The 26,439-nt window shown below is 33.3% G+C and overlaps 1 long non-coding RNA gene across 1 annotated transcript; it reads left to right on the top strand.

Moving 5' to 3' along the window:
• The first annotated feature begins 24,102 nt into the window (after nucleotides 1-24,102).
• LOC140693255 (uncharacterized) lies at nucleotides 24,103-25,269 on the top strand. The gene is made up of 2 exons (XR_012068979.1): nucleotides 24,103-24,327; nucleotides 25,185-25,269. It is a non-coding gene; the product is annotated as an uncharacterized lncRNA (long non-coding RNA).
• The last annotated feature ends 1,170 nt before the right edge of the window (nucleotides 25,270-26,439 follow it).

The following is a 26,439-nucleotide window of genomic DNA, read 5'->3' as shown; positions in this document are numbered from 1 at the left end:
TTTTAAATGTGACATAAGTTTAAACAATTTTTGTCTCTCCCCTTATATCTACAGTCAATAAAAAGTACACATCACAACAAAAATAAATACAACACAAAAGAATACTCTGGAATGCATGTGAATAGGTAGTTTGGTGGACTAAAACACACAAAAGAGGCTAAACTGTGGGAAGAGCAGATCTGGTGTATGCAACCAAGGCCCCCTGACTAGGATATATGAGTCCTCAATTTCAGAGAACCTAGTAGAAACAGGGTCTCAGCGGTTCACACAGCTTCGGCCTCCAACTACACCAGTACTCATGGTCACATGTAACTAGGAGGGAGCGACAATGGAGACAGAAATTCCATCCTTCAGACACTCAGACATTAATGAAACTGTCCCTACACCCCATTCACAGTGGTGGAGACAAGATACATTGCAACACTGGACATAGGAAAGGCACTTGCCTGATTCTAAATACCCACCTGTTTTACACCTTTCCTCAATGTGTACACTGAGTCTCATGGGATATCAGATAAAAGGAAGGGTTCACCGGCCCAGTGACAAGAGTGGCATTAACTACCCGAGAAGTCTAAGAAGTGACAATGAAACCACATCTTTTATCCAGACAGTAGCGACTGGAAAGTGCCATTTTGAAATACTATCAGAGGTAGCTCAGGTAAGTAAAACCAAAATTTGTGCAATTTTGCAAACTACCAGAAAATAAAAGCAAGGACTCCAACTACCAATCTGTTATATAGTGTCATCAGAGAAATAATTTATCAAGATCATTACCAATCACACTAACTTTATAGGGCACGCGCACACACAGATACACAGACACAGACACCGACACAGACACACACGCACACGCACCTGCGCACACACACACACAAACACACGCACAATGTCAACCATGCAGCAAACAAACTTAAAGTCATGGTATATTGCCATATAACTAATAGAGAATCCATATAGGTGTCATTCAGAAACTCAATACAAAAAACAAAACTATGAAAGCAGTTTAGTGAGCTCAGGAATAAATGAAATGATGATAAGGAATACAGTGCCAAAGAGACTGAAACTATAAAATTACTAAAAATTATTGGAGGCAAGGAGAACTTAATAAATAAGATGAAGAATGCAACAGGAAGCATTGGATGAAGACTGTCTTTGTGGAAGAGGGATAAGCAAACTCACCAAAACAAAACTAGAAATGATAGGAGAGGGCAGAGATACAAGATAATAAAAAGTGAGGAAATTCAACAGTAGCCATCAGACTTCCTCTGGAAGTGCACATTAGAGAGGAATCCTGGAGGGAGTAAAAATTTAGAAGGCAGCTGAAGGTTTATTTAAAGAAATAATAGTTGATAACTTCCAGAACATGTGTAAGGAACTGATATAAAATTCCGTGAGCCAACGAAACCCAATAACTTTAAGACAAAGGGACCTCCTTCAAGATATGTCATATGCAAATTGGCAAGTCAATGACAGAGTAATATTTTAAAGGCAGCCAAAAATAGTTATGATAATCTACAAAGGAACCCCCATTAGGTTATCAGCAGATTTCTGAGCAGAAAACATAGTCCACGGGTAAATAAAATTACATTTCAAACTACTGAAATAAGAAATCACTCACCCAATAATACTTACACAGTTATCACTTAGATATAAAGTGAAAATAAAGGCTTTACCAGACAAACAAACATGAATGTGATGAGAAAAACAAAACCGAGACACCTTAAAAGAGGTGCAGAATAGAAGTCTTCCAAGAAATATAAAATGGCAAAAATGGGCAAAACATTGACCAAAATGCTAAGGAGAGACCATGAGAAATTTGCATCTGTTTCTTTCGGTATGTTTTTAAATGCTACTGTACCATATGTTTTAAAGAGAGAAAAATAGGAAATCAGGGACAATAAATATAGATAATTCAAACTGGTAACATGTTCACAACAGCAAAAGAAATAATATGAAACAGTAATTATAGAAGGTAAAGAGTAAAAACAAAACAATATTAAAGGAAGATTCTATCAGTAGAAAACAGGACTAAATTATACATCAGATATTTTATTTTCATTGAAGTACTGTAGATGTACTATATTGTGTAGTTTCAGATGTACAGCATAGCTTTTCTAATCATTTTGTAGATTATATTGCATTATGAATTACGACAATAATTTTAACCTACAATTATTTTAAACTATTGTGTATAACTCCATAATCTATACAGATTTTCCTTGTTGCTTTTCTCCTTTATGAATACTACTTTCTATCTGTCAATATTCAACCATTAAAAACTCTTTCCCTTCCACTATGGTAAACATATATTATTTCACGTATCTTTGAGTCTGCTTAAGTCTTGTCTAACTAATCTCTTTACCTCTCCAACATGTCTCTATCTACCTATCTATCTGTCTATCTGTCTATCTCTCTACCAATCTATCATGTATTATCCTTCTATCTATCTATCTATCTATCTATCTATCTATCTATCTATCTATCTATCTCTCTCTCTCTCTCTATCTCTCTATCTACCTATCTATCATTTATTATCCTTCTTTCTATCTATCTGTCATCTATCAATAGACAGCTATAGGTAGATGTACACAGATATTTGTTATTCTTTAGATTCCACATATAAATTATATTATATACTTTTGTCTTTGTCTAAGTTACATCACTAAGCACATTATTTACCAAGTCCATTCAGGATGCTGAAATAGCAATGTGTTATACATTTTCATGGCTGAATATTATTCCATTGCATATTTATAGAAACATCATATCTTCTTAAGTCCATAGTCTACTGTGGACTCTTGGATTTCTTCCTTGTCTTGCATATTATAAACAGTGCTGTCATGAACATTGGTTCTTCTCAATTTAGTTATTTTTCCCCAGATTTTTCCTAGGAGAGGTATTACTGGGTCATATGGTAGTTAAATTTTTAGATTTTAAACAAACCTGAATAATATTTTCCAAAGAAGTTGTACCAATTTACATTTCTACTAAAGGTATACAAGAGATTTCTTACCTACACATCGTCTCCAACACTATTTGTAGACTTTTTGATAATAGCTGTTTGTCCAGTGTGAAGTGATATCACATTGTGGTTTTGATTTGCAATTACCTAATAATTAGTAATGTTGAGCAATTTTATCACTTGCCTGTTACGCATCTGCATGTTTTCTTTGGGAAAAAATTAACTCAGGTATTATGCTCTTGTTTTTGATTGGGTTTTTGTTTTTCACCTTGAGTTGTGTAACTTAAATCCATGTTACATCTATTAACATACATCTATTAACCCCTGGTCACTTGCATTGTTTGCAAATATGTTCTCCAATTACACAATCTTTTCATTTCATTGATTGTGTACTGAGCTGTACCGAAAGTTTCAAGTTTATTTACGTCCCACTTGTTTATTTTTGCTTTTATTTCTTTTGCCTTAGGAGAATGATATAAGAAAATAATCCTATGATATATATACAAAAGTTTATCACCTATATTCCCTTCTAGCAGTTTTATACTATCAGGTCTTACATTTAGGTCCTTAATAAACTTGGAGTTTATTTTTGTATATGATGTCAGGAAATTCTCTCATTTCACTGTTTTACATGTAGATGTCCAGCTTTCCAACACCATCCATTGCCGTGACTGTCTTTTTTCCATTGTGTACTCTTGCTTTTTTTTAATCATAGGTTCATTGCTCATGGCTGTGTGGAATTATTTCTAGGTTCTCTGTTTTTATTGATTATATCTCTGTGCCAATGCCATACTGTTTTTTTTACTGTAGGTGTGTAGTAGAGTAAGGTATCTGGGAGGTTTATACCTCCAGATTTATTGTTTTTTCTCAACATCATTTTGGCAATTTTTAATGGTTTCATGTAAAATTTAGAGTTATTTATTTTCTCATTCTGTGGAAAATACTACAGCTTTGTAACAGGAATTGCACTAAATCTGTAGGTTTCTTTGTGTAGTATGGCCATGTTAACAATATGAACTCTTTCAATTCAAGAGCACAAGACATCTTTCCATTTCTTTGAATCATTTTTAATTTCTTTGTCAATGTTTTATAATTTTCAGTGTTTAGAACTTTCACATATGTGGTTACATTTATTCGAGGATTTTCGGGGGTATGGGGTTTTAAATATTATTGCTTTCAACGTCCATTTTATGGTATCTCATGATTAATGTGTAGAAATGCAAGAGACTTCTTTACATTAATTTTGTACCCTGCTCCCTTGATGAAATTATTTATTGTGTATAATAGTCAGTGTGGAGCCCCTAGGACTCTCTATGAAGATTGTTATGCCATCAGTACTGGTGACAATTTTGCCTCTTTCTTTCCATTTTGCATTTCTTTTTCTTCTTTTTCTTTTCCTTTTCCTTTCTTCTATTACTATTGAACAGAATTGGTGAGAGTAGGAATCCTTGTCTTGTTCCCATATTCACCCAGAATTCTTTCACCCTTTCCCCTGAGTATTATAAATTGTCATAAATGACCTTTAGTATGTTGAGAGGTGATCCCATTTTACTTACTTTCATGAGAATTCTGATGATGAATGTATGTTCAATTTTGTCAAATGCTTATACTTTGTGTATTGACATGGTCTTGTGAGTTTTGTCCTTCCTTTATTAGATAAGTGTCATGCTGATTAACTTGTGTATGTTAAACCATCCTTGAGACTCTGGAAGGAATCCAACTGATCATCGTGTATAAACCTTTCTAAGTATTGCTGGATTCATTTGTTGATGTTTTTCTAGGATTTTTGAATTGATATCATCATTCATCAAGGATATTGCGTTTTCATTTTCATTTTTTTTTTGGTAGTGTCTTTGACTGATTTTGTTATCAGGGTAATGGTGGCCTCATGGAATAACTTTGGGAATTTTCCTTCCTCCTTCATTTCTTAAAATATTTGGGGGGAAAAATTATTAGTGAAGGCATCCAGGCATTTTGTTCAAGGGGTGTTTATAAAATTATACAATTTATTTAACTTATACTGATTGCTCTTTTAATGTTCTCAGTTTTCTCTTTATTCAGTGTTGGCGGGATGTACGTTTCTAGAAATTTGTCCATTTCTTTTAGATCGTCCAGTTTGTTGTCAAGTAACCGCTCGTTGTGCTTTCATAATCTTTTTTTGTATTTCTGAAATATCAGATATTATTTCTACTCTTTCATTTCTTATTTTGTTTGGGTCCACTCTCTGTTTCTTGATAAGCCTGGCTAAATACTTACCTGTTTTTTAATATTTTTTAAAAAATTATATGGGTTGATTTTATGATTTGTAATTTATTTTTCAACTATTATTTTATTTTTTTTCAACATAAGCATTACAGATTTCTCATTCTACTGCCTTTGGGTTTTGTTTGTTCTTATTTCTTGTTATTTTGGGCAGTATGCTTCATCCTTTCTATGATGTTTTTCTAGTTCCTTGTAGAAGTTTTGATTTGTTCTCAACTTCCCTCTTAGATTTGTCTTTGCTGCATCCCGTATGTTTTATGAAGCTGTGTTTTCATTTTAATTTGTCTCCAGGTATGATTTTATTACCGCTTTGATTTCATCATTGACCTTGTTTTAATGTATTTCTTTAAAGGATGTGGTTTGACTTCTTGATAGTGCTTTTTCTATTTTTCTTTCTAGAGTTGATACACAGTTTCTTACTTTTGTGTATGGAAAAATACTTGCTGAAATCTAAATTTGCTTAAAGTTCCTGAGGCAATTTTTATGACATAATATGTGGTTAATTCCTTAGATAACATCCTGTGAACACTTGAAATGTTTATGTGTTCTAATTTTCTGATGCAGTGTCCAATAGATCAGTTAGGTTCAAATGATCTTATATGCTATGAAGATCTCTGTTTCCTTACAGATATTCATTCTGGATTATCTGGCTATCAGAATAGTTAGGTGTTAAACTCATCTATTATTATTGTTTTATAATGAATTAAATCTTTCATGTCTAGTAAAATTTCATTTTATACTTTGGATCTGTGGTTTTGGGTCCATATATAATTTAATGAGTGTAACACCCTATTTTTTATTGATCAGTTTTTATTTATATAGTCTCATATTTGTTTCATTTTGGTCCCTATTTAAAAACGTGTTTTGTATGAGTTGAGCATTGCAATCTGCACTCTCTTGTCATTTTCATGGAATATATTTTCCATTTATTTCCAGACTATATTTATCTTCCACCATAAAGTGAGACTTTTCGGTGGGGAGGCAAAGATGGTGGAGAAGAAAGATGCTTGTAGCTCACCCTTTTAATCAAATGCACCAAGACTCATATACACAGACCCACCCAGCTAACCAGAGAACCTCCAGAACTCTGACAGATCATTCTCCTCTTCAATAGTTAAGATGCAAAAAATCTGGTAGGAGAAAAGGAGGAAAGAAAGAAGAAAAGACAAAACAGAGTGGGGCAGTTCCCAAAGTGAGGGAGCAGCAAAGAAGGGCTGGTGCTCATTCACTGTGTCTCCCCTCTCAAACTGAGTGATTGGCAGGACAGAGGGGGAGCCTCCAAGTCTTGTACATGTACATAGTATAAGTTGACTGACAGAACTAAGTAAAACAGGCACAGAGGATCCCTGTGACACTCAGCCAAAGATGCAGCCCAGAAGCTGAGGGCAGGGCCTTGTTGCCCGAGCTGGGTGGTAGATGGGAATGGCTGCACTGTGGTGGCCTGGGGGAATGTAGTTGGCTTTGTGTCATGGCTGTGGGTTCACAGGGCAGAACAATGTGGGCCCTCCATAAAACAACAGGGCAAATGTGCCCTGTGGATGAAAGGGTGCATTCCCCATCTCTGAAAATCCACAAAAGTTTCTTGGTGAAGATAGCTGGGGCTCAGACACAGCCACCATACCTTCTGGTGCTTTACAACCATGTGGCAGAGGGTGTAAAACCTGCATCTACACCTAAGGAATTAGCAGCCTCAAGGGCCAGACCGAGACTTGTCTACAGCCTGAGGCACATATTATACTACTGTCTGGTTCCTCAGAGAACTTGTCTGCCAAGACAAACAAGGAGCTGGATTTTGGCCCAGACCAGGTACAGGGCTGTTCCTCAGTCTTCCCTCAGCCCACTTCTGGTGTGCAAACCTTAGGCAGAGCATAAAGTGGCACAGAGCAGCAGAGTGATCAGCAACCTGAGGGGGAGGATGGCCCCTCAAATTTTGGGCTGGAATACAGTCCCTGACCATTGGGCTGGGAGAGGTCGTGATGCCCAATCCTGCCTTGTCAGTCTGCAACATCTGACTGCAGTATCGGGCAGGGCAGTGACAAGCCAGCCCAGAGTAAAGAGAGCTTCATCAGACCCAGTGTTGGGTGTAGGATCGATCTGCTTGATGACCTGCCCTGGGAGCAGAACAGATGAGGGCTCCAATGGAGGGCCTCTGGAAACAACAACCTGAGATTCCAAATCAGGATGAATAAAGAAAGAATTCACATTAAATGTACATAGTATCCAGGAGGACACTGACCACCCCCTTGTATTAATCTGTTTTTACCAGTTCCATTTTCTATTACACTCTTAATTTTTATTTCTTATTGAATTATATATACCCCAATTTTAATCCCTTTGAAATTTTTAAAATTTATTTATTATTATTATTTTTCAAACCTCTGCTTCAAATTCCTTTTCTATTATTCATTTTACAATGCCTTCAAAACTTTATTTAGCCCTTCTTTAAAATTCTTTATCTTTCTCTCTCTTTTATCTCTTTTCTAAGTTGTATAACTACATAGGCTTTAGGTAGTTAAACTCCTTTAGGACCACAGTAGATAACTGATACACCAAAAACCACAGTGCCAGAGAGGTAGTAGAAATTTGAAGAAGCATAGAAACAATTCCCTATTAAAAGAACAAGAGAAATCACCTGAAAGAATGATCAGTGAAATAGACATCGATATCCAACTTGATCAAGATTTCAAAAACGGAGTGACCAAATACTGAAGGTAATAAAAGAGATAGTGTTTACAGATATAAAATATGTCAAAAATGAAATGGAAGATTTAATGAAGTGCCGAGTAGAATAGGTAAACATGTTGACTGAGATGAGGAATGATTTAAAGGTGTAGCAAAGCTCACTAGATAATGCAGAGGAATGAATTAGTGACTTAGAAGACACGACAATAGAAAGCACCCAATCAGAAGAGCTACAAGAGAAACAATGAGAAACAATTGAAAAAAGCTCAAGAGACCTATGAGATAATAGAAAGCATGCCAATCTTGGCAAGATAGAAGTCCAAGAAGGGGAAGAAAGATCAAAGGGGATTGCAAAGTTTTTCTAGAAATCATGACTGAGAACTTCCAAAACTTAAAGAAGGAATCAGATATCCAAATACAGGAAGCCCAGTGTGTCCCAAACATGAAGAACACAAATACACCTGCACTAAGACATATAATTAAGGTGGCCAGAGTCAAAGATAAAGAAATGATCCAAAAGGCAACAAGAGAATGGTAAAGTGTGAGGTATAAGGGAATCCCCATAAAGCTATTAGCTGATTTTTCTACACAAATACTACAGGCCAGAATGGAGTGTCAAGACATATTCAAAGTCCTGAATGAAAAAATTAAATACTGTAGGATACTTTCACCAGCAATGCAATTCTTTTTGGTAGAAGTAGAAATAAAGGACTTCACAGATAAGAAAAATCTTCAAGAGTTTAGCAACACTAGACCCATGCTAAAATAATTATTGAAAAGTCTTCTCTAAAAAGAAAAGCAGCAGGATGCAACAGAAATGTGATACTCACAGCTGGAAAGGTGATAATTCATGAATGACAAATAAAATAAACACAAAATTTAAAAAGAAGTCATACAAATCATTGAGAGTGGAAGAGGGAGGCAGGGAAATACAGAATTATTTTTTTTTGGTCTTTCATTTTAAATTTTTTGTTCTCAGATAGGATAGGTTTGAGATAATCTAACTATCCATTTAATAAAAGCAGTTATGGTAATGGTCTAATGGACTTCTAAAAAAGGGTAACAAGAAAACAAAAACTTATTCGGGAGTCACTAAAACTAAATAAATTTCATGATAATACAAAGGAAAATGACCAAACCATAAAAGGAAGATGAAAGGAATAAAGAGGAAATAACAAATCAACTGTAAAGATAAGGTCAAAGTGGCAGTAAACACAAGCCTATCATCAATTATTTTAAAAGTTAATGGACTAAATGCTCCAGTCGAAAGTCATAGAGTGGCAGGCTGTATAATAAAGCAAGAACCTTCAATATGTTGCATACAAGAGACCTACTTCAGAGAGTAGGACAGATATAGATTGAGAATGAAAGGATGGAAAGGGTATTCCATACAATTGGAAAAGCCAAAAAACAGTTGTTGCATTACTGATTTCAGACAAAATAGTCTTTAAAACAAAGGTCATAAAGAAAGATAAAGAAGGACATTTTATAATGATTGAAGGAGTGATACAGTATGAGAATAGCCCACTCGTTAATACATACACACCAAATAGAGGAGCACCTAAGTACATAAAATAATTACTAACAGATATAAAGTGGGATTCATATTTGGAGATTTGAACAATGCATTAACATCACTGAACAAATCATCGAGATAGAAAATAAATTAGGCAACAGAAAAATTAAACAATACAATAGAAATATTACACTTGGTGGATATTTTCAAAGCATTGCAACCCCCCCAAATCAGGATATATATATGCTTTTCAAGTGCACGTGGAATATTTTCCAGGATTCATGGTGTACTTGGGCACAAAAGAAATCTCAGCAATTTTAAGAAGATAAAAATTACCTCAAGCATCTTTACTGAACACAATACCATGAAGCTAGAAATCAACAACAGAGAAAAAAGGAGAACAAAGGAAAACATGGAGATAAAACATTATGTTATTAAAAAACCAATGGGTCAATGAAGAAATCAATGCTGAAATGACAAATTATCTTGAGACAAAAGAAAATGAAAGCAAAACCACACAAAATTTATGGGACACAGCAAGAGCAGTGCTGAGAGGGGAGTTAATACTGATACAGGCCTTCCTCAAGAAAGAAGAACAACCACAAATAAACAATTTAACCCTCCAGCAGAATGAAGTAGAAAAGCAAGACCAAAAAGGCAGTGGAAGGAAAGAAATCATCAATAATGGGGAGGAAATAAATAAAATAGATATTAAAAAGACCATAGGAAAAAAGTCAACCAATCCAAAAGCTGGTTTTTCCAAAAAGTAAGTTAAATCAACAGACCTCTGGCCAAACTCAAAAAGAAGAAAAGAGAGAGAGCACAAATTAGCAAAATGAGAAAGGAAAATGGAGAAATTACAACAAAAAAATAGAAAAACAGAATATCATACGAGAATATTATGAAGAGTATATGGAATAAAACAGTATAACCTAGAAAAGATGGACAAGTTTCTGGAAACATACTGTCCACCAAGAATGAATCAAGATGAAACTGACCCCTTTAACAAATAGAGCACCAGAAATGAAATCAAAATAGCAACATAAAACCTCCCTACAAATAACAGTCCAGGACTTGACAGATTCACATCGGAATTCTACCAAACAAACAAAGAAAAACACATACCAGTCCTTCTGAAACTCTTCCAGAAGTTTGAAAATGAAGGAATACTCCCAAAGACATTCTATGAAGCCACAATCACCCTGATACCACAACCAGGCAAAGACACTACCAAATAAGAGGATTATAGGCCAATAACATTGATGAACACAGATGCAAATATCCTCACCAAAAGAGTAGCAAATAGAATCCAACAACACAGAAGAAAGATTATATATCATGACAAAGAGGGGATCAAACTAGGGACACAGGGGTGGTTCAACTTATGCAAATCAATCAATGTAATACAGCACATCAACAAGAGGAAGGGCCAAAACCACATGATCATCTCAATATATGCAGGAAAAACATTTGAAAAATTCAACACCCACGTATGATAAAAATTCTGACCAAATTGGGCATAGAAGGAATATATCTCAGCAAACAAACCTGCAGCCAGCATAGTACTCAAAGGTGAGAGAGTCAAATTCTTCCTACTAAAATCTGGGACAGTAAAAGGATGCACACCATCATGACTCCTACTCAAGATAGTCTTGGAAGTCCAAGCCACAGCAATCAAACAAGAGAGAGAAATAAAAGGGATGAAAATTTGAAAGGAAGAGATAAAAGTCTAACTATATGCAGATTATATGTTACTATTTATAGAAAACCATACAAGATCCAGAATGAAATTACTACAGCTGATCAAAGAATTCAGCAAGGTAGCAGGTTACAAGGTTAAGGTTCAAATATCTGTGGCATTTCTTTATGCTAATGATTCAGATAATACTATAGAGCTATAGTCAACATGACAACACTGTATTGGTAGATAAACATACATATAGGCCAATGGCACAGTATAAAGAGCCTAGAAATGATCCCAAAAACGTTTGGTCAATTAATCTTAGACAAAGGAGGCAAGAAATTACAATGGAAAAGAGATAGTCTCTTCAGCAACTGGTGTTTGGAGAACTGGACAGCAGCATATAATTCAATGAAGCTAGAACACTCCCAATGAAGCCAGAACACCATGCACAAAAATAAACTCAGAATGGATCAAATACTTAAACATAAGACAAGACACAATAAACCACAAAGAGGAAAATATAGGGAAAATATTATCTGATATAAGTCTCGAAAATTTTCTCGTAGAATAAATAAAACCAAGAATAAACAAATGAGACCTAATGAAACATACAAGCTTCTGCACAGTAAAGAAACCGGAAGTAAAACAAAAAGTCAACCTACGGAATGGGAAAAAAATTGCATATGAAACCGTCAAAGACTTGATCTCCAGAGTATATAAGCAGCTCATCTAACTGAATAAGAAAAAATAAACAACCCAATTCAAAATTGGGCAGAAGACCTGAACAAGCGATTCTCCAAGGAAGACATACAAATGATCAAAAGACACATCAGAAAATGCTCAATATCACTTATTATCAGAGAAATGCAAATCAAAACTACAATGAGGTATCACCTCACACCAGTCAGAATGGCCATCATTGAAAAATCCACAAATGATAAATGCTGGAGAGGATGTGAAGTAAAGTTAACCGTCCTTCATTGCTGGTGGCAATGAAGTTTGGTGCAGCCACTGTGGAAAACAGGATGGAGATTCCTCAAAAGCCTAGGAATAGTCATACCATATAACACAAGAATCGCGCTCCTGGGCATAAATCCAGAAGGAACCCGACTTCAGGAAGATACCTGCACCCCAATGTTCATAGCCAGCATTATTTACAATAGCCAAGACATGGAAACACCCTAAATGTCCATCGACAGTTGACTGGATAAAGAAGAGGTAGTATATTTATACAATGGAATAGTAGTCAGTCTTATAAACTGATAACATAATGCCATTTTCAGCAACATGGATGCTCCTGGAGAAAATCAGTCTATGTGAAGTAAGCCAGAAAGAGAAAGAAAAATATCATATGAGAAGGCTCATGTGTGGTATCTAAAAACAAAACCAAACCAAACAAAAAACTCATAAATACAAAACAGAAATAGACTCGCAGGCAGAGAATACAAAATTTTAGTTGCCAAGTGGGTGGGGTGTGGGAATAGATAGTCTGGGACTTCAAAATTCTAAAATAGATAAACAGGACAGTACTGTATAGCACAGGGAAATATATAAAAGATCTTAAGGCAGCTCACAGGGGAAAAAATGGTACAAGCAATGTATATAAGTTCATTGTAACTAAAAATTTATGCTCTACAATGGAATTTGAGACACCTTTGTAAAATGATTAAAAATCCATAAAAAAAAGTTAAAAAAGAAAAAAACATGAACCTAAATATTACATGTATAAATATAAATTAGAGAGATAAACAACTATGCAAAAGAGTAGTAAAACCTAAATTTTGTTTTTGTTGTCTTTTTAAGATAAGCAAAATCAAAAATCCTCTATCCAGATGCATCATGAAGAAAAGAGAATTGATCCAAAGAAATAAAGTCAGAAATAAATATGGAGAAATAACAATTGTTCCCTCAGATATACAAAAAGGGGATCATTTTGTCAACACTTATATGACAATGAACTGGACAACTTAGAAGAAATAGACAAATGTCTAGAAAGAGACAGGGATAAGGAGAAACAAATAATTTGAACAAACTGTTTATTAGAAGAAAGAAACAATCTGCATTTAAAAAATCGTTAAATGTTAGTGCAGATTTAAACAGCTCCCATGGAACACTGTACAAAAATTCAAAGCAGAACTTATAATCTTCACACTATTCAAAAATAGTGAAGATGTGGGAAACTCACAAATTATTTCTATGAAACTTTCATCACCCTGATAGCAAAGCCAACAAACAAACTACAGGCGTATAAAATTTCAAGCCAATATCTTTGATTGACATAGATGCAAAAATTCTAAAAAATATTATTAGCAAACTAAATCCAGCAATAATTAAAATGAATTATACAACATGATCAACTTTAATTTATTGCAGGGTAATAAGAGAGGTGGAACATACATGAAATCAATCAGTTTGATACACCACATTAACAAAAGAAAAAGGGAAAATGAAATGATCATCCCAATAAATCCATCAAAAGCATTTCACAAACTTCAACTTTTATTCATTAAAAAGCAGCAACAACAGTAATAACAAAAAACAACAGAAAGAACAACAACAGAAACCTCTAACAAAAGCAGGATTCAGGAAAAATATCTCAACGTAAATGAGTCATTAATAACAGACACACAGACAACATAATATGCAAAAGTGAATAACTGAAAGCCAAATTAAGGAATAAGAAAAGGATGCCCACTCTCACCATTTCTATTAAACACAGTATGGGAAGTCCTAGCAACAGCAATCAGACAAGAAAAATATGTTATTCAAGTTGGATTGAATGAAGTAAAACTGTTATTATTTTAGATGACATGATAATATATATAGAGAACCCTAAAGATTCACCACACGAAAACAAATAAAACTAATAAAGACATTTAGCAAAGTAGCATGATTCATGATTAATATACAAAAACTGTCACATTTCTTTACCCTAACAAAGAAATATTCCATAATTTTAAAAAATCCATATGAAATCATATCAAAAATGAAAAACCTATGGAAAAACCAAGATAGTAAAATCTATAGGAGACTGATAAATATATTTGGAGATGATGCCTAGAAATGGAAAGAAATCTCAAGGTCTTAGTTTAGAGGAATTAATATTGTTAAAATATACATACAAAAAATGATGTCCACAGATATAAATTGATGCAGTTCGAACTACATGATATTTTCCACAGAAATTAAAACAGTCCTAAGATTTGTATGTAACTGCAAATGTACCAGAACTGCCAAAGGAACAATGAGGAAAAAGAACAAATTTGGAGCCATAACCCAATAACCTCCCAGATATCAGACTATATTACGAAAACAGTAATCAAAATAGCACAATACTGGAAAACGAACAAACATCTATATCACTGGAACAGAATACAAGGTAGAAATAAAACATCACAACCATGGTCAACTAAACTATGACAAAGGAAACAAAAATATACAATGCTGAAAAGACAGTCTTCAGCAAGTGATGTCGAGAAAGCAAGGCATCTACATGTAAATTAATGAAATTAGAACACTCCATCACACTGTACAAAAATAAACTCAAAATGCTTGAAATATCTGAATATAATACATGACAAAATAAAACTCCTGGAAACTAACATAGGCAAAACAAGACATAAATTGTAGCGAATTTTTCATATGTCAATCTCCCATGCTGAAAACAATAAAAGCAAAACAAACAAATAGGTCCTAATTAAACTTAAAACCTTCTTCATAGCAAAATAAACAATATGAAAAGATGAAATTCCTATTGGGAGAAAACATTAGAAAACAATGCAATTAACAAGAGGCTAATTTCTAAAATACACAAATCGTTCATAAAACTCCATTTCAAAAATCTATAATCTACTCAGCCAGAAAATGAGCAGAAGAGAATTCTCTAAAAAACACACACAGATGACAATCAGAAACATAAAAACATGCTCACATAGCTAATCATTATACAAATGCAACACAAAAATCAAATAATGTTTTACCTCACACTAGTCAGAAGGGCTGTCATCAAAATGTCTACAAATAATAAAGACTGTGGAAGTTGTGGAGAAAAAGGGACTCTCCAACGGTGTTGGTGGGAATGAAAATTGGTGCAAGCACTTTGGAAACAGTATGGATGTTCCTTTAAATAATTAAAATAGACCTATCATATGACGCAGCAATCCCACTCCAGGGCATATAAAGCATAAAACCTGAAAACAAAGTATCCTAGGGTAAAACATAAGAAGCACACTCTGACATTGGACTGAAATTGATTCTACATATATCTCCTCTGGCAAGGGAAGCAGAGGGAAATCTAACAAAATATGATTGTATCACTCTAAACAGATTTACACTGCATAAGAAATGATCAATAAAATGAAAAGTCAACCAACATATTGGGAGAATATGTTTGCATGTGATATTTTCCAATCAATTGTTAATATCCAAATATATGGCAAACTCTTACCCCACAACACCAATAAAAGAACAAACAATCCAATTAAAAAAGTACGTAAGAACTGAATAGATAGATCTCAATCAATTATCTGTAGAAAACTTACAGATGCCTAAATGACACATGAAAATATGTTCAGAGTTATCAATTATTAGGAAAGTCATAAACCAAAAATGAGACAAGACTTCAAAATTGTCAGAAATTTCTCATCAAAAAGAAAAGAAACATATGTTGGTGAGATTGTAGAGAAAAAGGAACACCATGGACACTTTTTATAGGAATGCAAAGTATTGATTCCATTGCATATGTACATCAAATTTTCTTCATCCATTTTTCGGTCAAGGGATGTTGGGTTTGCAGGTTCCTGTCTGAAGGCTCTAAAGAATAAGCCCATGGGCTGAACTGATAAACAAGCTGTGAGGAATGTCACATATCCAGGCTGGATAAGAAGTGGCCTGCACATTGTATCCAGTATGGATGGCTAGATAGCCCATGCTGGGTAAGATCCTCAGAGGAGGACAACCTACGACAGGCACAGCCGGCTGGATAAGAGATGGCCTACTTAATGAAGTTCCGTGATGAACTTTAAAACAATCCTTGATCATTTAACATCCTGTGCTTACTGCAGGATCATGGGGACATAAATAGCTTAAGATTATTAACATTGTTATAACTTAGATGATATATGAGGCATTGTGCATGTCCTACATAAACCCTTTTCCTAGGAATCAATAAAAAGAGAACTGCTCCTCTTCTGGCCACACAGTGTTTGTCTGTATATGATATCGTGCCACTGACAGTGTTAATGTAATTTGTTGGGAGTATTTTAAAAGGATGTTGCATTATATACAATGCTCTTTTTGCACCTATTGAAATTATTATGTGAGTTTTATTTCTCATTCTGTAAGTGTGGCATGTCACCTATATTGATCTGAATATTTTGAAGTATCTTTAAACCCAGGGATAAGTCCCTTTACTCATTGTATGTGCATGATACATTAATGTGTTGTTGAATTGACTTTCCTCTTTTGATGAGAATTTTGGCACATATGTTCATCAGGGATAATATTCCATATTTTGCATCTAATGTACTTTCTTGCATTGTTATGCAAATAAATCTGGCATCATAAAATAACTTTGGAATCTTTCACCCCCTTGAAATTCTTGGAAGATTTTTGGAAGAATTGGTGAAAAATTGTCTTCAAATATCACAGATTTCACCAGCAAAGTCATCTTGTAAATGTTTTCTGGTTTGGGAGGTTTGGATTACTGATTTACTCATACACACTTTTGCTATATTTAACTTTCTAATTTCTTATTGAATCAGTATTGGAAGACATATGTTTCTGAGAATTTGTCTTTTATTCTAGGTCATTCAAATCTTTGGCTAGTGTTAATTTCTTATGACGCTATGCATCTCTACATCAGTGGTAATATCTTCTCTATTATTTCTAATTTTATTTGAGATTTTATTTTCTTAGTCAACCTAAACGTTTGTCCACTTTATGTTTAAAAGAAACAGACTTTGGTATTTTTTTTATATTTTTAATTGTTTCTCTTATTATTTGCCTTACTCTCATTGATTCAATTTTCTTCTTTATTCTTTCTGTTTTCTCCTAGATTCTTGATGTGTAAAGTTAAGTAGTGTGAATCTTTGTATTTCTTTTATTATTAAATATAATATATATATTTATTTATTTATATATTTACATATTTATTAATTTATTTATCAATGAAATATGTCATTTACAATGTGTCAATCTGTGGTGTATAGCATAGTGTGCCCATACACACATATAATTCTATGCCTATAAAACGTTACTTCACGATATTTAACATAATGGCCTGTGTCATACAAAAGAAACTTTGAAAACATCATTTTTTATATACAGTGGATAACATTTATAAATCTACAGCTCCCAAATATATCCTCTCGAAGCCCATTTCCACAGTAATCTAAAATTGTTTAGAAGATCTGCGAGTATGTTTCAGTTTTGTAGATGAAATCATAGTGTTCCCATCCATATATTTTTTAAAGCTTCTTCATGCGTAATATCATGCATTATATTTCTTTCTATTTCTGGCTAACTTCAATTAGAATGACACATGTTTGGGACATCTTTTTTGCTGCAAATGTCATTGTTTTATCATTTTTATTGCAGAATATTATTCCATTGTGCAAATATGGCATAAATTCTGTATACTGTCATCTGTTGTTGGGCAATTATGTTGCTTCCATATTTTGGCTTTTGTATACTGCACTGCTAAGGACATTGGGGTGCACGTGTCTTTTTGAAATAGGGTTCCCTTTGATATATACCCAGAAGTGGGATTGCTGGATCGTATGTTAAGTTTATTTTTATTCTTTTGCTGAATCCCCATCCTGGTTTCCAAAATGACTGCACCAAACTACATTCCTACCAACTGTGTAGGAAGTTTCCCTTTCTCCACAGCTTCCCCAGCATTTATTGTTTGTGGACTTTTAAATGATAACCACTGTGACTACTGGGAAGTAATTCTTCATTATAGTTTTGAATTGCCCTCCTCTGATAATGATAATGACCATTTTTTTTTCTTTATTCATATATCTGTGTGGCATTTGAACATCTCTTTTAGAGAATTGCTAGTTTAGGGATTCTTCCCATTTTCAGATTGGGTTTCTTGGTTTTTTTTTATTATTATTAGGTTGTATGAACTCTTTATATTTTGGAAATTAAGACTTTGTCAGTTGCATCACTTCTAAATATTTTCTTTAATCCTGCAGGTTGTCATTTTGCTTTGTTTATGGTTCCTTTTGCTGTGCAAAAGCCTATAAGTTTTATTTGATCCAATTTATTAATTTTGCTCTTACATCCCTTCCCTGGGTAGGCTGTTCTAGGAGATCATTGCTGAGATTTATCTCAGAGTGTTTTGCCTATGTTTTCTTCTAGGAGATTTACTGTGTCTTACTTATATTTAAGTCTTCTAGATATTTTGATTTTATTCTTGTGAACGGAGTGAATGATTGTTCTAACTCCATTGCTTTGATGCTGCTATCCAGTTTTCCTAAAACCATTTGGTGAAGAGATGGTCTTTTCTCTGTCATATTCCTAGCTAGTCTGTCAAAGATTAATGGAACATAGGCCTGTAGATTTATTCCTAGGGTCTCTATTCTGTTCCATTGGTCCATATGCCTGTTTTATTACCAATGTCATGTCATTTTCATTATTGTAGCTCTGCCATAGTGTATGGAGAACTAATGGGGTATTCCTCCAGCATCTTTCTTTTACTTCAATATTGCTTTTGTAACTATGGTTTTTTTATGACTCTATGTATATCTTAGGATCATTTGTTTCAGTCCTAAAAAGAAACGTTTTGCATAATTTGATCGGAAATCAAATTTTCTTGACTGATCGTTCTGGTTAGGACTTCCAAGACTATATTGAATTGAAATTGTGAGAATGGGCAACCTTGTATTGTCTCAGGTTTTTGTGAGAAGGGTTTCTGTTTTTCACCATTGAATATTTTGCTGGCTATATATTTGTCATAAATAGCTATTATTATGTTGAGATATGGTCCCTCTTTACCCACTGTGATAAGAACTTCTTTTGCAGATAGGTGTTAAATGTTATCAAATGATTTTTCTGCATCTACTGTGATTATCATGTGGTTTTTTGTCTCTCTTTTGTTGATATGGTGTATCACAAATGATTGATTGATTTGCATATGTTACACCATCCTTGTGTTCCTGGGATGAACCTAACTTGATCATGGTGTATGATCTTTTTTTTACATGCTGTTGGATTCTGTTTGTTAATAATTTCCTAAGGACTTTAACATCTATGTTTATCAATGATATTGGCCTATAGTTTTCTTTTTAGGTAGTGTGTTTGTCTGGTTTTATTTTCAGGTTGATGTTGGCCTTATGGTGTGAGTTTGGGAGTACTCTCTCCATATGAATCTTTTGGAAGTGTTTGAGGAGGATTGGTATGGATTTTTCGTTGTATGTTTGGTCAAATTCCCCAGTGAAGGTATTTGGGTCTGAATATTTGTTTGCAGAGATTTTTTTTTTATTTTACTGATAATTCTATTCCATTTCTGGTGATTTGTCTGTTCAAATGGTCAATTTCTTTTGATACAATAATGGTGGGCCGAATGTTTCCAGAAACTTCTCCATTTCTTCTAGATTATCCAGTTTGTTTCCATGCAGTTGCTCTTGGTATACCCTTATGGTTTTTTGCAAATTTTATGTACTCTTTGTAGTTTCCCCATTTTCACTATGTGTGTTATTTGTGTTCTCTCTCTTTTCTTGTTGGTGAGCCTGTCCTGAGTTTTGTCAATTTTGTTGACTGTTTCAAAAAACAGTTTGATTGATTTTTTCTATTTTTAATATTATTTCAAATCTTTCTCCCTTGCTCTTTATTTTCCCGCTTTCTGCTGACTTTTCATTTTGTTTGTTCTTCTCTTCATGATTAGTTTACATAGAATATTAGATTAGTTGTTTGAAATTGCTCTTCTAATTTGAGGCGGACCTTGTCACTGTGAACTTCCCTCTTAAGCCTGCTTCAACTATATTCCATTTACTTTGTGTAGTGTTGTGTCATATTTCTCAAGATATTTTTTAATTTCTTCTTTTAATTCATCACCTACCCCCCTTGTTTTAGTACCATGTTTATTAATTTACATGCTGTCATTTTATCTCCCTGTTTTTCTGTGATTCATTTCTAGTTTCATGTTATTATACTCAGAAAAGATGCTTGAAATCTTTTTTAACTTCTTAAATTTGATTAGGCTTCTTCTGTGCCTTAGTACACAAACATTCCTAGAAAATGTTCCTTGTGCACTGGAAAAGAATGTATATTCTGTTTTGGGGATAAGTAGTGTATTGAAACTATCAATCAAATCCAATTATTTTATCGTATCTTTTTGTATCTTTGTTCCCTTATTAATTTTCTGTCTGAAAGACCAGTCTAGTGATGGTAATGGGGAGTTATAGTGTCCTACTGTGATTGTGTTCCCATCAATTTCTCCCTTTTTATCTATTAGTATTTACTTTATGTACTTATGTGCTCTTATATTGAGTGCATATATAGTAATGAGTATAAAACCATCATTTTGTATTGCTCTTTAATCATTATATCATGTCCTTGTTTATCTTTCTCTATGGCCTTTCTTGTAAAGTCTGTTATGTTTGAAGTCAGTACTGCTAGTCCTCCTTTCTTGTCATGTACATTTGCATGGAATGTATTTTTCCATTTTCTGACTTTCAATTGATGTGTGTTCCTCTTTCTAAAGTGGGTCTCTTGTATGCTTCGTAATGTAGGGTCTTGTTATATTATCCCATCTGACAATATACATCTTTCGATTGAAGCACTAAGTCCATTAACATTTGTAACAATTATTGATAAACTAGTGTTTATTTCCATTTTGAACTTAATTTTCCAGTTGATTTTGTATTACCTTTTTATTCATTTCTTTTTCTTTTTGTGGCTTTATAAGTTTTCTTTTATTATCTTGGTTTTTTTCTAGCTTTGTGACTTCATTGTAAGATGTTGACTTATTGTTACCCTGTTTTGTATGTATATTGACCCGTTACTATATATTTTTATAATAACTGAAAGGAATATAAATTTAAATGCATCATACAGAGAACAGAAATAAGAAGAAAATAATCTGTATTGTCCTGTTTCACTATCTAAATTTTAAATTTAAACTTAAAAATTTTGACGTCCTGTTTTACAATATCATTATTATTCTGTTGTAAGTCATTGTAGCTTTTGCCTTTCTAATTATGCCTTTCTCTTTCTATAGCATCCTGCTTCTTTATTTTTTGAGGAGATGTTTCATTATGTCTTTTTCTGTTGCTAAATTCTTTTAGTATTTGCTTGTGTGGAGATTATTTTTCTCTCCTTCTATTCTAAAGTTTAGCCTTGCTTGATATCTTATCTTAGATAACAGATTTCTTTCATTCTGGACTTTGAATATGTCTTGCCACTGCCTTCTGCCTGTTGTATTTGTGTGAGGAACATGTTTAAAAATAAAATATATATAATTATATATATGTAAAGAATACCTACAAATGAAGTTAACAAATACAGAGAAAACCTATACTTTAAAAAATAGAAAACATAGATGAAGGAAATTAAAATTGATCCAAAGAAATGAAAAGATCTATTATGTTAATGATGTGAAACAGTGTGGTTGAAACAACCATACTACCCAAAGGAATCTACATTTAATGTGATTCATGTCAAAATAACCATGAGATTTTTAAATTAAATAGAAGAAATAATTTCAAAATTTATATGCAACCACAAAGATCTTAGTTGCCAAAATAATCTTGAAAAAGAGTATTGAATATAATATTGTAAATTTCTCTGTTGTTAAACAGTCCTACAAAACTTTAGTAATTTAAACAACATGATACTGGCTCAAAAACTGACACCAATCAATAGAAGAGAATAGAGCAACCAGATATAATCCCTCTCACCTATGATAAATTAACCTATGAAAAAAGAAGCAAGAGTATTAAATGAAGAAAAGAGATTCTCCTCAATAAGCATTGCTGGGGAGGCTGAACAATTGAAAGATAGATTAGAGTATTTCCTCACATTGTATACAATCATTAAGCACAGAATATCTTTTATTTATTATGTTTACTTATATTTTTCCACCTGTAATTTATAGATCTATGTTTAGATCTTTTATTTAACTTATCAAATGTATTCCTATTTTATTCTTTTTTGTATAAATTTACACACAATTGATTTCCTAATTTCTCTTCCTGATAATGTGTTGTTACTATATAAAAATGCAATGGATATTTGTATATTGATTTTGTATACAGCAAGTTTACTAAGTTTGTTCATTATTTCTCACAGTCACTGGCAGTGTGTGTGCAGTTTTCTAACTATGTATAATTATGTCATCTATAAAAATTTTACTGCTTGCTCACAAGTTGAATGACTTTTATATTTTTTCTTGACTAGTTGTTCTGGCTAGAACTTCTAGTAGTGTAATATAGGACTTGTTTGTATGAGCTATTTTTTCTTATTACTGTACCAGAGAAAAACCTTCCTGTATGTTAACATTGAACTTGATGTTAGTCATTGGTTTTTCATATACGGATTTTACTATGTTTAGTCCTATTCTGTCTACAGCAAATTTGTTAAAAACATTTTTATAAAAAAGTTAAGATCAGATCTGTGAATAATTTTCCTACATATTTTGAGATTTTTATTTTTGAATTCTTTATTTAACGGATGGTATCACATTTATTGATTTGCGTATGTTAAATAAAATTAAGAATCAGGACTAAATTCAACTTAACTATACTTTATAATACTTATAATATGCCATGACTTCAGCTTCCTAATATTTACTTAGAATGGAATATACACATACTGAAGGAAAAATTTACATAGTAGCTTGAGTGAACATTTATTTATTTAAAAATTTTATCTCTCATTTTGAATTTGGCTTATGTTTAGTGGAATTTATGTCTAAATAAAGAATACAATTTTGGTAGAACTGGCTTTACTACAGTTCACTGATACAGAACCTAGCTATTATTAACAATAAGTGTACAAAACACTTGCCTTAAAATGCTGCATTATACTAACAATGCCAACTCTTTCAGGATGAGAAACATATTGCTTCCTAAAATGCATTATTTGGTCTTTTAAACCCCATCCCACATATAATGTTATTTCTTTGTTTTTGATTGTTTGTTTGCCCCTTAATGGAGGCACTGATTTTTGAACCCATGATCTTCTGTATAAGTTTATATATCAACATCATTTTGGAACACTTAAGAGAAGCCGCAAGAGCATGGACTATAATGATGAGAAGAAAATTTATTACTTCGAGGGACTGAAAAACCTCTGAGTGAAAGAATGGCAAAAGTAAACTTTTATAAGAATACCTTAATAATTTCTCTTTTGTAATTTTAAAGTAGAATACTAAATTACATTTGTTTTACTTACAGCACTAAATTATATTTTCATACAAAAATTACCCCTTTGGGATTTCTTAAATTTGATTCATTATTTTAATCTAGTTTTATTTCATAAATATTTATCATTTATTCTAAAACATACCAAATACACTGATATGTATTCTGTTCATGTTTTGAATAAAGAGCTACTTCTTGTAAAGTAAACAGATAAATAACTACTTCCATTTCCAAATCAAATTAAGTTTCACCTTACTAATTATAATGAAATAGGTATACATTTCCTGCAGAGGTTTTACACAAATTTCACTTAAAATTCCATAACTTTAAAATTATTTTATATATTTTGTGCATTATTTATACTCTGTTCATCAATGTTGTATAAATTTGTGTACAAAAGTATGGAGATTTGTTTTATTTCATAGACCCCAGCATTAATTATTTAAAAAGATTTTCTTGGGGTAATAATTGCAGATCACACTATAAAAAAAGGCATCCTATATGTTTCATTTTAACTGGATGAATGAGAAGTAAACACTGGCTGGATGTTACACTTGACTTGCTAGGAGACCAGTCGTTATGTGATGTCACATCTACTCAAGTTGAGAACCATTGTGATGGCCTAGTAGTTTATCTGTGCAGGCCTGCCAGAGCAGCATATGAAGCTGCAGTGCTCAAAATCATTCAGATTAGAAAAGTAGCTGTAGAAAAAGTTATTTGAGATGGCAAATATTTCTTCAGAATTTCAAGATAGGTCTCATAATGATGGACCAACTGGTTCAGGAAACTCCGGAAGATCTGTATTGTTTGATCCAACAATCTCTGGGGACTTGTCTTGAGGTCTATGATTGAAGTAAGTGATTTTCAGAATTTGTCTGAAGAATCCTTGTTTAAAAGTCCATGTTACACATATTGTGTCTCTGACCCAGATGAAGATAATGATTTTCGTTCTCTGACATTTCCAAGAAAAATCTGGAAAATGGTTGGGAGTTATCAATTTAAATCCAACTGGTGGGATGATAATGAAACTTCCATAGTGATTGATGAAGTTGTCTTAAAGAAGGAAGTTTTGGAAAGAAAGTCCCCTTTCAGAGTATTTGAAACTGGAAGTATGAAAAGTTTAGTTAGACAGCTTAACATTTATTAGTTTAGGAAAGTGCAGCAGAATTTTTAAAGATCTGCTTGTCTAGCTGACTTTCTAGCAGAAGAAAAAGAAGTCTCTCTTTTAAGCAAGGTATTCAGTAATTGTAGTTACGTCTTGGTAACTTATATATAAAATTTTATTTTGTACATCGATCTATAGTAATGTAAATGTAAATCTAGAGTTTGAAAACTGTATAAAACTACAAATGCTAAAATTCTTTATTTTTTCAAAAAATGAGGACAGAGCCTTAAGTATTCAAGATTGTGTGAAACTTTCCTAGCAACTAGGAATCTTACGAGAAATCTAAATAAAGGTATTAAAGCCGCTTTTAAAAAGTGGCTTTCACCGTTACTGCAAATGCTAGCTTCTTAAATTTGAATACTTAAATACTATTTAAATGTGCATATTCCAAATAAGGAATTTCAAAACATAGTCAGCAATGTGCATATTTTGATGATATTATCTTAGCATAGTAAACGTGAAATCTGAGGTTTTGTTGGTTAGGCTTAATTTAGTCTTGTATTTTGGTTTAAAATATTACTAAAATCTTTCTCTTTTGGTTGTAGCTGCAGTTCTGCCATAATCCAAATCTTAAACGAGGCTGTCCCCAGCTTTTAGTGAGAATAAAAAGAAGAATTGGGATTAAAAATGTCTCTCTGGTATCTTCATTGGCTGAAGATTTCAAAAAGAAGCACGTTAAAGCAGGGGGTAACGTGCATAATGATAATTTTGATTTTGTGGTTGACACTAGAGGAGAAAGTGCATTTTTACTTTCTGCAAATTTAAACATGCCTCTAATAAGGAAGCCCTCTTCTAGCCACATAATAGGTGATACAACTACCTTGATCAGAGGTGATTTTTCTCCTCCATTTTCAATGTCAGTTAGATCACCAGAACAATATTGCAATGGATCAACGTGCTTTTTTAAATCAGTTGAACACTGCCCACAGGCACTCTCAAAGCAGCTACACTGAAGCAAATGGCCGTGTTGTGAACTTCATTACATTTACAATATCTACTTCTCAGTTCAGTACCTTGTCTCCCATACTGAGCAATCATGTTTGACTAATGGTGGAGCCTTCTAATTTTCCATATAGATATCACAACATATCTGCCAATGACGGTCGTTTTTCTCAACTTCAACCAGGGAGCAAACCATGGTTACCAGTGACATTGATAGCTGATACATCAGCTACCTCTCTTTCAAGGCCAGCTCATCAGCCATCTTCATTTTATGAACGTCATCCTAAACACAATTTATATACCAGAGGACTACCATATTATGCAGGATAACAAAGATTAATATTGATGGTGGCAAATGCCGACAACTATATGCAATTTTCTTATTTGAATGATAAACATACATGTTTACCTGTATTTTCGATATTTTTTTTAAAATAAAGAGTTAAACGGGAGTCTATGATATCATTTAAAGAAAAAGAGATATTTGATTGATATGATCACTTGATGGAACAATATGGGAGTAAATTTAAATAATTTCTTGTAAGCAGGAAGAGAAAATGGAAGAATTTGGAAAAAGACTAAAACGTGGAGAGAGGGAAAGTTATTAGTGGTTCCTGGTTCATCCTGGAAAGTATGAAAAGTGTTAAGTTCGGATAGGTTGGAACAGAAGATAATGCAGGAACCGGCCCAGGGAACATGGTCTCTATTATGTCATCCCTGGAATCATGAAGGTCACATGATATAGTCTCAGATGGTACATTTAGCATGTGGAAGAAATTAAGAAGTAATTTTATCTATGGTCTTCTTTGTGCTGTTCTCAAAGCATTCCAATTGGTGCTTTCATTTCCTGCCCTAAAT

Source organism: Vicugna pacos, unplaced genomic scaffold (genome assembly GCF_048564905.1).
Source record: "Vicugna pacos unplaced genomic scaffold, VicPac4 scaffold_19, whole genome shotgun sequence".
NCBI lineage: Eukaryota > Metazoa > Chordata > Mammalia > Artiodactyla > Camelidae > Vicugna > Vicugna pacos.
Note: the sequence above shows the minus strand (reverse complement) of the source record. Positions and strands in the feature narration are given on the sequence as shown.